Source organism: Protopterus annectens, chromosome 10.part0, assembly GCF_019279795.1.
Source record: "Protopterus annectens isolate FY-2018-M chromosome 10.part0, PAN1.0, whole genome shotgun sequence".
NCBI classification, from domain to species: Eukaryota; Metazoa; Chordata; order Ceratodontiformes; family Protopteridae; genus Protopterus; species Protopterus annectens.
The window spans coordinates 957,138,666-957,153,944 of record NC_056744.1 but is presented as its reverse complement, the minus strand read 5'-3'; positions in this window follow the sequence as shown (position 1 = coordinate 957,153,944).

Here is a 15,279-nt window from a genome sequence, read left to right as displayed (position 1 = left end):
TACGCAATACTAGTCTAGTTGCACGATTTCTGAACAATTCTTGCTCATACTCTCTATCAGGTCCTGGTGTAGCACAGTAGTATAGAGTACAGTGTAACAAATGCTGTCGATCAGTGTCGAGGGAGGGGGCTTTACTGATGGCTACATTCATCAGTTCCTCGGTTACTGCCCCTGGACCAGTCGTGACTATGTCCTGGCTGTACCAGTAAAAAGTTTCACCCTCCGATCGCACTACAAAGGTATCCATTTGTCTCTGCGCCTCCATACCTTGTACAGTTGGAACTACTGCTATGCCAAATATCTGCATAAGGTCCCTGCCCAATAGGTTTACTGGACACTTTGCAGAAACAACAATTTTACTTCTCTGGGTCATACCTGAAACAGGGTCAGTTATTGCTATATCATGGGAAAGTGGTTCCCTGTACAGCTGTCCATTTGCGGCTTTTACTAGTATATAATCAGGTGATTCGGAATGTTCTGGTAACTTGGAGGGGTGTATCAAAGTCCGTGACGCACCTGAGTCACACAGGAATTTGACTTCCCTTCCCTCCACCAGAAGTGTAACTTCCAGTTTCGTATCTGCTAAGTAGAGCTCTAAGCTCAACAATGCTAAGTCCAAAATTTCACTTTCTTCATCCTCCATATTTACTTGCACTTCCTCTACTCCTTCTATCACATTTACATTTGTTTTTGTTTATTAACTTTTCCTGATGATTTCTGACTTTTGCATGATGTATCTTCACTATCATATAGTCAGTCCTCATCTCCCTTATCTTCTGTAATTACCTTTTTGTTTTGCTTACAATCCCTTGCTAGATGTCCCTTTTTACCGCACTTGAAGCATTCACCTCTCTTTTTCCTCTCTTCAAAATCTTCTGATCGTTTGTCAGACTGTTTGTTTCCCTGAGCATTCTTCTTGCCCTTTTTACCTGACTGTAACACAAACACTTCAGCTCCGTCTTCAGCAGTGAAGACTTTCACCTTCTTTTTCTTTTTACTATTAAAATGTCTTTCAGCATGTCTAGCGTATTCAAGTAAGGTTTGTAGCCTCCCTGTTCGATGGTCTATCATATGCTTCGTAATGAAGCTACTAATAGGTGCAATGCAACCTTTCAAAAATGCATTTTTCAATTGTTGTTCATACGGGGAATCATTTGTTTGGTTCTCAGGAACCAACATACCGCTATGATTATTAAAACATTCTAATAATCTAGCATAATACCCATCTATTGTCTCATTTTCCTGTTGTATGCATTGATTAATGCAAGTCCAGTCTGCTCTAGGTTTCCATTTCTCAGAGATTAGGTCTGTTAGACCTTTCACTCTGTTGTCTAATTCTGCATCACTATGTGGGAGTGGTTTAAGCTCTGCATTATGAGGATTCCAGGTGCCACAAATCATGTGCCAATCTGGACCTATAATTTGTCTTACTACTTTTTCTACTTCTTCCCCATTCAAGTGGTAACTCAACCTCATGCCTTGTAAATCTTCCAAAAATTTCATAAAATTAACTTTCGGATGGGGGATTCCCTTAGTAGCTTTCCGGATATCCTCCGGTGTCCATGGTCTATATACTAAGAGTGTTGGGTTTTGCCCTTCCTGTCCTGCCTGAGGATTTGGAACTTCTATAAGTGGGCATATTTCTTCTTCACTCTCATCCTGTAGGTTTCTCTCTACTTGATATGATTCTGTGTCCCTATGTATTTTACGTGTTTGGGACCTAGTTTCAATAGGATCTCTAACAAATGGTTGTGGTCTTGCTGAAACTTCAGGATAACGTGGAGGCGGACCAGCCTGTCCACTCGCTTCATATCCTGAAAAGGGTAAGGGAGGGGGCAAGGGAGGAGGAGGAGGAGCTGTTGCTATTACCAAGTTATTATCTTCTTTGTCTAAAAATAATGTTTTTGAATTTTTCAGCTTCTGTTCTCTACGATTTGCTTCCTCAATCCACCTATGTGCCTGAGGAATGCCTAATTGGCGTTGCTTTTTTGCCTGACTTCCTGCATCTGATTTAAGCTGCTTAAGGAGTTTAACTAGTGAAGTTTTATCTAGTTTACCATCAAATTCATATTTGTTAACCCATTTCGTATAATACCTAACGTTATCAGAACGTTGTAATTGCATGTATTTTGCGTCTTCGGTTAGGGGCGGATCTCGCGATGTTTTAGTGCACTGATTTCCCATGGCAAAGAAAATGTTACGTAACCCTTTTTATCACGTGATATCAAGTTCTCAGTTCCTTTTCACAGTTTATCTAGAATAACTGCCTACCTTATTCTGTTACCCTGATCTATGACCAAATATACAGTACTTCCTTTTGTCCCTGATCTGCAAAACAAATCTTGACAACAATATATTGTAACCTAGTCCCTGATCTAAAACAGAAAAAAGGCAAATTCTTCCTACCTGAGCCTCTGGTATTGAATCGTCCAATATCCGCTCTTCGCCCAAGGATCAGAAAGTGGCCAGCCTCTTTAAACGACAATTCAGTCGGAGGTCTTTTCACCCAAGAAGAACCGTTTCGGTAACTTCTCCTGCGCAGTATTCGACCACCGGTAGACTCTGATCTGCAGCTGTCCCAGGGAATTCCGGCTAAGAAGGACCAAACTGTTAAATAAAATCAAGAATTCAATACACAGGAGGTTCAGATTCAAAAGTTTACTAGTGTACACCAGGAGGCAAAAAACGTACAAGTACAGAATTTTGTCTAACATGAAACAGGAAGCACACAATTTTATATAGGTTTAACATTCAAGCTGTGCCCACCTTACTGACGTGGTATGTCACAGGGCATCTACATCACTTTAGCTTACAGTCCTCTATTCATAAAACCTGCTGATGCTGTATATTTTAAAAAAGTTTTCCTCTGGTAACAATACGGCCTTGCTATCCACCTGGTCAGACATAATGTCTTTCTGTAAAGTTACTTCTTCAAGGTTTCATATCAGTTCGAATACAATAGCAGATTCAGTCTTTTAATACACATCTTTGTTCACTGTTACACTTTCCCACCAGCTGCATGCTATCTCAGTAACACATATACAAGGCCAAATCATCCCAGCAGGAAAGAGCAGAAGATTTCATTATTTCACACATTTAATTTCCTGACCCAGCAGATAATCACTTGTAAAAAGCATAAACATTAAAACTTGCTAAGCTAGCATCTGCCAGGGTCGAAGGTCAGCTTGCTTCAAGCCACATTGCAGTTTCAAAACTACTTACATTTACACACGAATTAATCCTTTCTGTTATATGATTAAGAGAATAAAATGCATTATATACTACTTTGCTTTTAAACTAGCATTCTCATATATTCAAATACACATTTTTCTAACATTTTTGTTATAGAACATCATGTTACAGGTGGTAATAGATCTATTTTCAACATATGCATGCTGATATATGGTTTCAAGTCCCAACCTATCCAGTTCTGACAATAACTTATCCAGTATTACCTTCTCCGTTATTTTTCCACAACATTAAAGTAGACCTATCTATATGATTCTGGGTTTGTCCTACTCCCCTGTACCCTTAAAGACAGGTTTAATAAGTGCATGTCTCCAATCTCGAGGAATCTCCCCATATTTATATGATCTAGTGAATAATAGATGTAATGGCAGTGTAAGTTTTTGCTTAAGTGTTCTCAGGTCATTCTTACTTAGTCCATCTCCTCCCTGCGCTTTGTTTGGATCCAATTTGCACAGTTCTTTTTCAATATAATCTAGTTTGATTCCAGTATCTGGGGTTACCTGGATGTCACTAGGACAAATTGCCACCTCTTTTGTGAAACCAAACTGTTTTGCATAAGATTTTGTAAATATATCTATAATCTGTTGTCTGACAATAAATTTTAGAATCTGTACACTGTTTATCAATTTGTGTATCTTTATTCCTTCCACATCTTATGTATCTATAAAAAGGTTTCCTATTATGCTCAATATCTTTATATACATTTTCTTCAAATTTTTCTTGATCTTGTCTAACACTGTGCTTAATCTGTTTGTCCAGCTTGTTTATTCAAAGTTGTAGTTCGACCTCTCTTTCATTTCTTATATTTTTTGTCTCTCACCTTAATCAGGTATCTTGTTTTTATGGAAATATACCCCCAAGATGTTGCGTGCCTAGCTCCTGATGTTAAACATTTTTTTGACTTTTTGCACTCAAACAATTTCTCTTTTAAAACTTTCCACATTCCATCTGCAGTTTTTCCACTGAACACCTCACTCCAGTTAGTTTTATATAGTAATTGTTTTTCTTCCTTATATTCTGTAATTAACCTTCTGTGCATTGGCTTAGATTTCAGTTTGGCAGAATTATCTAGCAACAGATTAACCATTATGACCCCATGATCACTGCACATCAATGGTGGTAAAACTTGACTTGAAGTTACAGTAATTTCTTTGGGAACACAAACAATATCTAGTATATGTACTTGACCAAGGATTATGAGCATTGAATTTCCAAGTTTTGCCTACTGTATGGACCTAGGAAATGAGAGCTAACATGGGTGTTTGGGGGATGAGGGGGCAGGTCTTTTAATGTTTAAGATATAGACCTTAGTATTCTGGTGTCTGGTGATGCAGGATTGCACATTTACCTTCCCAGGACTGTGCATCTTGAGCTTAATACATTTTTTGTTTGTGTCTTTGTGTGTGTGTGTGTGTGTGTGTGTGTGTGTGTGTGTGTGTGTGTGTGTGTGTAAATGCCTCATGCATCACTGTTATTAATAATAAACATTACTATTAAGTAAGAAAGCACTGGACAGCTAATTTGAGAGATGAAACACACTGTGCTGGAGCTGCTCTGTACTGTGCTTTAATCTTTATCCAAATTAACAAAAATGGATGACTTGAAGTTGAACATCCTACTATGCAACTGTATTGTCAACTCTGGGGTTAAGCTGAAGTTCATTTTCTAAGATTTGTATTCCTAGTCCTAGCATCCTATTTTACTACATGTTTGCTTTTTTTTTCTTTTATTTGCCTCATAGCTATAACGTTGTTAACCAGGATGGCATCTCTTCGGGGTGTGCATGCATCCTACTTTGAAACCCGTTTATGATTTTGAAGATTCCTATCATTAATTCTCTGTTTCTCTTTACCCTTTAGGAAGTAGTACCAAACCCTGAATGTGTGCACTTGGACTTCTTGGCATTATAAGTGTGGACTTGGTAGCCCTCATTTAAACCTTTTGTAAGATGTGAATGCCATTGATGAGATGGAGCCTGCAGATTTGGCTCTGGTAGTCTCCTAGTGTTTTGATCTATTGTGAACTTATGACACCAAGGGTTCTCTTCTCCTAAGTGCCATCTTCCAGCCTCACTTTAAAGTATCTGGGATTCCTACTGTCCACAGAATGAAGATCGCTCTCTACTGTAATGACCTTTGGCTACTGAACATCAGTACTGGTAATGGCTGTGAAATTACTCGCTGTCTATCAGAGATTATTGGGCTATGAGTTCAATAAATGTTATTTTCCTTTTCTGGAATATCCAGTTTTTGGAGAAAAAATATATAATTTATATATATATATATATATATATATATATATATATATATATATATATATAATATAAAAATATATTCTGTGGTTTAAACATTTTCTATACAGAGTGGTGTGCGGACTGACTTTTTCCAGTATTTTCTGATATTGCAGAGTTTACATCGGTATTTTGGTTTGTTTTCACTGTATTTAATTTGAAATGGCTACTGGAATTGAAGGTTCGTCCTAGCCATTATTTCTTGATACCTCGGAAGGTAACCTGAGGTGTGAAATTATGGTTTTGCAACAAACAGTTGGTAACTTGACTTTACTTGTCCAACAGTTATCTCAACAGATGGACAGTACATCTTTACAAGTGCCCACTCCAACTTTGAGCAATGTGACTGGTTCTATGCAACAAAATAACTAATTGTTTAGACCACATAATGTGAACTCTAACATCAGCCGTTTTAGTAGTGAGATGTTGGCTGGTAACCATGGTAATGGTATAACAATGTGGAACACGGTACCTAACATTAATGAATGGATTCAGAAGGGAATTGGTTTTACTAATGGTAATGTTTTGTCAGACAATGCTGACATTTCACGCAGACTAGAGCAACTGGAGCAGAAACTTTTTAAACTAAAAAAGCTGTAATTAGAGAACTTTTATTTGGCGGAAAACATCAAAGCCAACAGAGTACCTAAGGGCTTCAGACAATGGAGATACCCAACAGGTACAGAAAGCAATTCACAGCTACATAAAGAATTTATCGCACTTTTTGATAAACAAGGGTGCGAGTTCATGGAGCTTATTGTATACCATAACCTTAAGCTCATAGATAAATTAGCTGCAGAAGTGACTGCGCTTAATGAAAGCATCATTAGTGACAACCTTTATTCTGATTTTAAAACTGAGCATGGCCATATTTTTTGCAGTATACAACAAAGTATAATGAAATCTAAGGGTTATAAATTGAAAAAAATATGAACGTGATAGGAGAGATTATGAAACTGGTAAAGCTTATCCCCCACCCCCTAATTCACAAACATGGAATAAAAATGATGGCAACCAGGAAACCAACATGGAAGGGCCTGTACAAGGGAACCATGGCAATATTGAAGAAAATAGGAGCTCTGATGACACCTACTGGCGAGAGGATGTTTTTTCACCTGACAACAAAAATTACCAGAAAATGTAAAACAACAGGAAGAATCAAACTTAGGGATTTTTTCAGGGCAATTGGACTACATATTATCAAGGCAATGCACCCTCATATCGGGCGAGGAGAACTTAAATAGTTATCATGAACTGCACAGACTATTAGATCATGTAAGTAGCCCAGAAAATTTTTTAGCTCAAGGCCCGATTATTGTTTATAATGATGAAAAGGACTTTAAACTTTTCAATTACACTAGACTCATAATTGGGACTGACATGGCAAATTTTTTCGCAAAAGGTATGAATTTTGTGCATAAAAGTGATGTCAATTTAACTAACGTCCTGATTGATTTAAAAATTGATGTACGTAAATTACATTTTCAGTTGATGTTTAACCAAGACAATAGTGTACTTGAACCACTTAGAATTAGTAGTCTATACAACCCACCCTTACATCCCGTCCTTAATATGTTTGAAAAAATGTGTGAAATAGATCTACAGGCTACATATGGAAATAACAAAGGAATGAGAAAAGGTCAGCAAAGGGAAGGGGAGGCTATCATGGAATATATATATTTAAATGAGCTTCGAGTCATGAAGCCTGATAAGGGGGGGGGGGTATTGTGATCATGAAACAACTGACATATAAGGACAGTATAAAAAAGAGGCTTCATGGAGAAACATATGAAACTAGTAGTAAATCTGAATTAAATAGAGCATATGTGAACATCACTAATCAGATTTGTGATACGTATGTAGGGATTCTTGGGATTTTTTGGCCAAAATGAATAACGTTGTATTTAATGAAGCTGATATCATGACCACTATTGATGTACGGGACCTATATACAGTGCTCCCACATCAGATAGCATTAGAATGGACTAGGGAATATTTGGAAAATAAAAATATGGACCAAGTGGTTGTTAACACTGTGACTGAATTATTAGAAATTGTTCTAAGTAATAATTGAATTTATTTTGATGACAGCATTTATAAACAAAAGGAAGGTGTTGCTATGGGTTCCTCGGTAGGCTCATTTCTGGCTAATGTGGTCATGTTGGAGTGGGAACAAAAATTCATTCATAATAGCTCTTATGACCAAAGTATAAAATTTTATTTACGATATCTGGAAGATATCTTCCTCATCTGGGGAGGTGATGAGGCTACCCCTTAAGGAATTCATGGATTACATCAATAGAAGTACTGAATTTTTGAGATTCACGTTTCAATATGACATATAGGAGATGCCATATTTAGATGTATTGATTAGGAAATATTATGAAGAAAATGAATATGTAGGTTATAGAAAGCCTACCTACTCTAATATGCTCTTGCATTATTCTAGCTGTCACCCTTACAAGCAAAAAAGAGCGGTTGTAAAAGGCCAACTGGTAAGGGCAGCTAGAATGAATAGTTTGAATGGTGACTTTCATAAGGAAGTAGAGACCTTAACAGGAATATTTGTAAGAAGGGGATATCCACTTGAAATGGTACATGAGTTAATAACTGAGGTCACACAAAAAAGAGAGAATATTTTTTACCTACCCATTTTAAAGAGAAGCACGGGTCATAGTGAAATTATAGGAATAGAAAGGAATACTGGTAGAAATTATAATAAGGCATTTATTACTGCGTTTAATGAAGCGAGTGCTGATAGATGGATTATGAATAAAAACTGGAAAGTCTTTTATGAAAATACAAACATGATTAATGACCTTGGTTATGCACCCACCATTATATACAGGAGAGGGCGTAATATTAAGAATATGTTAGAAGCAAAGAAGATAAGTTTAAACCCATTGAATGCTAAGATGTCTAAATGTGGCAGATGCAATTACTGTAAACACATACTAGAAGGGACCATTATTAATATAAGGGGCAAGAATTTTTATATAAAAGGGCGGTTTAACTGTGATACAATGGGGATAATTTATGTGGCGAGATGCCAAGAATGTGAAAGATTTTACATCGGAAAAACAGAGCGAAAGCCGTGTAACTGAATATATGAACATTTGTACAATGTGAAAAAAAGAAAAACTACAAATGCCCTTTTTAGGCATCTAGATGAACACCCTGAACACTATTTTAAGTTTAGCATCTTGGAAAAGGTAGATAAAGGTATGAGGGGTGGCCCATGGACTGCAATTTTAGAACAACAGGAATTGAAATGGCAATTGCAGTTGGAAGCATATAGATTTCCGGGGCTGAATGACTATGTTAGTATTGCTCCAGTTTTAAAATTAAAATCATGGGAGAGATAGTTCGTTAATTATATGGATCCAGTTGCTTATTTTATGTAAATACATTTTAATCTTGTAGCTAATAATTCAGTCACTAAGTATTTTCTATTTTTTGTGTATATAGTAGATTTTGTATGTATAATGTTAGTGTCACTTTAAAATGTGAGTTTGGGAATGTCACATGACCAATTGAGTTAATTTAAATGATTGAGAATTTGAAACAGAATGTATCTGATGAAGTTTTAAGGGTTTTTAAGATGAAAGCGCCAATATATTCTGTGGATTAAACATTTTCTATATGGAGTGGCGTACGGACTGACGTTTTCCAGTATTTTGTGATATTGTGGACTTTTCTTTATTTATTTGAGACTGTCCTGCAATATTGTTTTAAATAGTTCCTGCGATTTTGAGCTCTGATGTCACTGTGATTATATACGTAGTATTTTTGTTTTCTTTTATTATTTATTATTAAATTTATTTAAACATTTCATTGTGGTTGATCTCTCTAGAGATATTTAAGTTTTGAGAGTACCACTCCTAATAGCCTTGCTCTTAGTCAAACTAGCATTTGTATTGATAGTAACATTACACAGTAAGATTGGAAACCCTTTGTTAAAGGGCTTAAAGTAGCTGATAAGGAGTTGGCTGGTGGCAGTGATACCTACCTTATAGTCTTGGCAAAAAGGAGGCATAGCTAGTAAGCCTGTGCCAGCCTTTCCCAAGGCTGTGTGTGTGTGTGTGTGTGTGTGTGTGTGTGTGTGTGTGTGTGTGTGTGTGTGTGTGTGTGTGTGTGTGTGTGTGTGTGTGTGTGTGGCTAAATCCAGCCTCAAAGAGTGTGTATGTCAGCTACTTGGGCAGGGGCACGAAGCACTGTTTGGACAGAGAGGGTGCTGGAGGTCTTGGCTTGGCCACTCAGCTGAGATCTCAACTCTATAGCTGTGCAAGTGGGTAGTTTTACTGAGGATCTGGAGAAAGAGGGAGAAACCAGCCCTGGACTGACTGTGGTCTCTGTGTGCTCTTAACGGAAATTGCACTTGATGCAGTGATCTGCATCTGGAAATACTTTGTGTGTATCTGTTATCCTCCTAGTGTATGTCCCCCATTGGTGCCAGTAGTGAGGACTGAGGCTCCTTGATTACTGGTCCAGCGGTGCTCATCACAATCAACATAAATCATTATATTATGTGGTCGATAGCTAATTGGTTGTCTGCCAGAACCCATGTGGTTAAAGTCACATGTGCCCCTTCTAAATGTAAAAAGTGGTGTACCACAGGGACAAGGGAGCCCGCAGGATTTTTTGCAGGGGGGTGCAAACCCAGAGCCCCGCCCATGCAGCTCCCCCACCCACGCAGCCCCGCCCACATAGCCCCACCCATGCAGCTATTCCAGTGTCCCATTACTTGGCTATTTCTCCCCATTTGCCATAGACACTGTTCAAATCTCTCGGTATGCATACTGTTTTATGCTTCACTTCTACAATGAATCTGATTACAGATATTTGGATTTAATTTACAACTTTTATTTCAAATTTTATAGCACAAATACTGATAGACATTTACTAAACCTAAACAAAGCAATAGTCTTACAATGAAAACAGACTTAGCACTAAAACTTCTCTACCTTTGAAACCCACTTTCACTGAAACAGCATTGAAACCCACATTCAAAGAAAATGCATCTGGCCAGTGGCAGGGTAAGTTTACCTTTGGGCTGTTTTCAAATCATTGGCTCCTTGTACACATTTTTATAACCATGCAAAAGTTTTTTGATTCACCTTCCTGATTGTATTAATTATACTATATACTAATGTAATTATATCCCTTGTATAATACAGCACCACTTGTTAGAGTGTTTTAAATTTATAGTTCTGAACATTTTTCCTTTACGCAATGAAACAAATCATATGAACCATTAATGACAAACTGCCCAATTCAGAACATTTCAACCATAAAGGGTCACTCAAACTTCTGTCATAGAATCCACCAATATCAGTCAATTTGCAGACTCTCTGCAGAAGTAAAAGTCATCTGAATAATTCCACTTTAAAGAGATCTGAAACCAATGAAGAGGTTGTTGCTAGAAAACAACTTTATATATCAGTGTTTCATTTTCAAATTCAGTGCCTGTTGCTCTTGAAGAATAAATTGCCTATGTCACATTAAAAGAAATTGTAAGCTGGTATATTGCAATACGGAATGGGTGGCAAGCTGAAAAACAGGTTCATAGTTATTAGGTGTCTCATCCAAAGGACGACATACTACGGACTGCAGTACCATACCCCCTTAAAATACAAATGTACATGCTGTAGGAATAGAACCTACAGCCCATTGCATCAAGATGCATGTATGCTACCTGCTGTGCTAACATTGCTTTAAAATTCTATACCACAATAAACAAAGCAGTTGCACATTTTAAGTAGACTTACACACACACACACACACACACACACACACACACACACACACACACACACACACACCTCAACTTCTTAGTGCAAGAAATCTGGACAAAGCCTAAAATAAACAGGGACAGATTATAAATATTGCTTTCATGAACTTATAAAATTGCTAGAATAACAGGATTTGTGTTGGTATGCGTTTACTAAAGAATATGATGTCTAAAACTATTTAGCAACTTCAATCCTTTTTAGGAAGAATATGGGGCAAAAATCTGGACATTCTTCAAAAACCTGGACGGCTGAGGGGTATGCTACCTCCTTTTACACACAAACACACACACACACACACACACACACACACACACACACACACACACACACACACACACACACACACACAGGCCCCAAACTAGGGACACATTTAGAAAGCTGCTAGAATAACAGAATTTGTGTTTGAATATACATTCTAAAGGATATCAAGTCTGAAACTCAAATGCATGTCATTTATTTAGTAACTTTAATCCTTAGCTCATCCCAGTGATTTGTCAAACATAATTTTTATGAGGAACAGACCAAAAATATAATTGAAAAATCTGGACATTCTGTGAAAATCTGTACAGTTGAGAGGTAATGACTTCAACCCCCTAATTCCTTAGAAGGTGGATAGAACAATGTTTTGCATTAGTATGTATTTTCTGAAAGATATTAAGTCTAAAGCTCAAATGTCTGCCATTATTTTCTGAGTTCAGTCCTCAATGATTTGCCAGAAAAACACAATTTTATGAGAAAGAAATTGAAAATATGAGGCAAAAATATGGATAATTGCACGGTATGACCCCCCCCCCCCACATTCACACTCCTACCCCCCCCTCTTTCTCTGTCACCACAGTCAGTAACATCCTCATAGGGTTCTTATACCCAAAACCACCATACAATGTTTCTTATCAGAGCAAACTCTACATTAACATTTAAAGAGTGGATTCTCAGTTCCGATGCCAGTGTGACCCCTGATCAGTCTGGTCTTGATAACACTGATGGTATTGCCACCAGGGAGAGTGTCAAAGGCAGCAGTTTCAGGGCCAAACTTGCTGTCAGCAAGAAAATGGGACCTGAAAGGAACCTGTTGAAGAAAGTCTAGGACCACTAACAGAAATATCTGGAAGCTAACTCACTAGACTCACCTTGATGCTAGCAGGGAAGGAAGCCTGAGACCACATGCATAATGCATACATACAGACACATATACCCACCATACCTCTCAATGTCTTAACACAAGAAATCTGGACATAGCCGGTTGTGATGTTGGAGACAAAGGCCCAAAACTACGGACACATTTAGAAAATTGCTAGAAAAACAGGATTTGTGTTAGAATGCATTTTCTGAATGATATGAAGTCTGAAACTGAAATGCATGTCATTATTTAATAACTTTAATCCTTAGTTCAACCCAGTGATTTGTCAAAAAACAAAAACAAAATTTTTATGAGGAACAGACCAAAAATATAAGGCTAAAATCTGGACATTCTGTGAAAATCTGTACAGTTGAGAGGTATGACACATACACCCCCCTACTTCCTTGGAAAGTGGACAGAACAACAAGTTTTGCATTAGTATACATTTTCTGAAGGATATGAAGTCTAAAGCTCAAAGGAATAAAAGTATCCCCATTAATTAAACACACTGAGCAGACCTAATATCTTCCCTACCTCTCTCTCAATGGCATACATGTCATATAATACATTCCTGTCAGAATCACATAATCAAGAAGGCACTTTAAACTATAAAGGATACCAAAAACTTAAACTATCTAATTATTCAATTTGTAGAAAATTTTGACTGAACTAAGCAGAAAATATACTACAGCTAAAAACCACGCAAATAAAAATAAACATTGACCCTATTTCTGTCCAACTTACTCATACCCTCCCACTTCCAGTAGTGTTTTCTGAAGAAGTAAAAAAAAAAAATCTAACCATGTTTTTTAATCGCAGGGCTCATCTTCATTCTGGATCCCTTAAAAAACAAAGATTGCAGTGCCTTCTTTGGACCACTTCAGACTTCATCCTCATGTCTTGCACTCATGCACATAAACACACAACTTCCCATGAACGAACTGAACACTCGTTGGCAATAAAGCCGCTCTGCTGTATTTAAAATTGCGTGGGCGACCGGACCGGAAGAACAGTGACGGTACATGCCGTTCTTACAGACGAAGGCCCTTAAAAAAAAAACTTTTTTTTAAATTAAACTAAATTAAATGTGACAGCCCCAAAAGTGCTGCCCACCTATGCTCCTCCCCCCCAGCTACGCCATTGACACAGACAAAGAAGTCGAAAACAGTTTTTTTTTTTTAAAGAAAATTAATCTCCCGCCGGCTATCCAGTTCCAGGGGGGTGCAAGTGCACCCCCTTGCACCTGCCTGCGGGCGCCCTTGCACAGGGATCATTGCTTGGTCCTCTCCTATCTTGTATCTCTTTCTCAAATGTTCAGACCAACACTCCTGGCCTTTGGTTATTCACATTTCAGATGACTGTAAAACTGGGTGGTGTTATTTGTTTTTTAACTTACTCACAAACATTCCAACATGGGTTACGCCATGTCAATAACTGGTGCAAGGACAATAATCTCAAATTAAATGTGAGAAAAATGTAATATAGTTCATATTGGTAAACAAAACATTTTCTTATACTATATAGGTGACCTATTCCACTAATCAGATGCCATTGTAAAGGATCTAGACATGCTTGTGTATAATTCATTATCTTTAAACTATATCATGTCTTGGCAGTAGTTTGGAAAACCTTCTGTATGGCTCATCTATTTTCCAAAAGCATATCCTCTAGATCCAAGGCAGTCTTTAATCCCCTTTACTTATATATCATCAATTACATCATCATTATATATTCCTCGATCTGTCAAAGGCATTTGATACTGTATCCCATACCAATCTCTTAACTGTTTTAGCTGATTTAAACCTCAGCCAGTCAGCAATAACCTGGTTTCATAACTATCTGAATGGCTGTCAACAAGCAGTATCATGGCAACAAAATCTCTTCCCTATTCTGCCTGTTTCCCTGGGAGTCCCACAAGGATCTATCCTTGGCCTACTTCTCTTCACAATCTTCACAAACAAACTCTATACATCTACAAAGGAAGCCACACTCATACAGTATGCAGACAACTCAATTGTTATCTGTGCCGCTCCTATCCTTCAGCAACTAGAAAACATAACACAACAATCATTTGCAGCTGTAGAAACTTGGCTAACCAATACTCAACTAATATTAAACCTCCCAAAAACTAAACTAATCATATATCACCCTACTAGAGCCCCTAACAACCCTCCTGCATTCAAAGCTCCAGTTCCTACTACAAAGTTGTGAGGGGTCACCATCGACCAGAATATGCTATTCGACTCTCATATTACCCAGTCTATAAAAAAGTCCACAAAAAAATAGGATGCCTCTATAGATGTAAACACTATCTTACAGCAGACACCAGAGCTACTATTGCTAGAACCCATCTTACCTCAACCTTACTTTATGCTTCCCCTATCCTTACCAACCTTAGAACATCAGATTTAATAAAACTAGAAACCTGTTATAATAAGATAGCAAAATTTGCAACAGGAGCCAACTACATATCTCGTCATTGCCACCCTCTCAGAAAACTTACATGGCTTGAACTCCCCTCATTGCTAAAATTCAATCAGTTAAAAATGGCCCACCAAATAATAAACCATCCTGAAAAAAACTCCAGCCCTAAAGAACTTTCTGGTTCACTACTTAAATAAGCGGAGCCTTCGCTCTAGCAATAAGGCATTACTAGAGATGACAAAATGCAAACACCATGCTGGAGAATCCCTCTACTCCTGCAGCATCACCAAAATATGGAATAGTCTACCATTTGATAGAAAATCCAACTCCAACATAGTACAATTAAAAAAAACTACTAAAAGCCCACCTATCTGCTACATGGAACTATCCATGTATTGAACCTG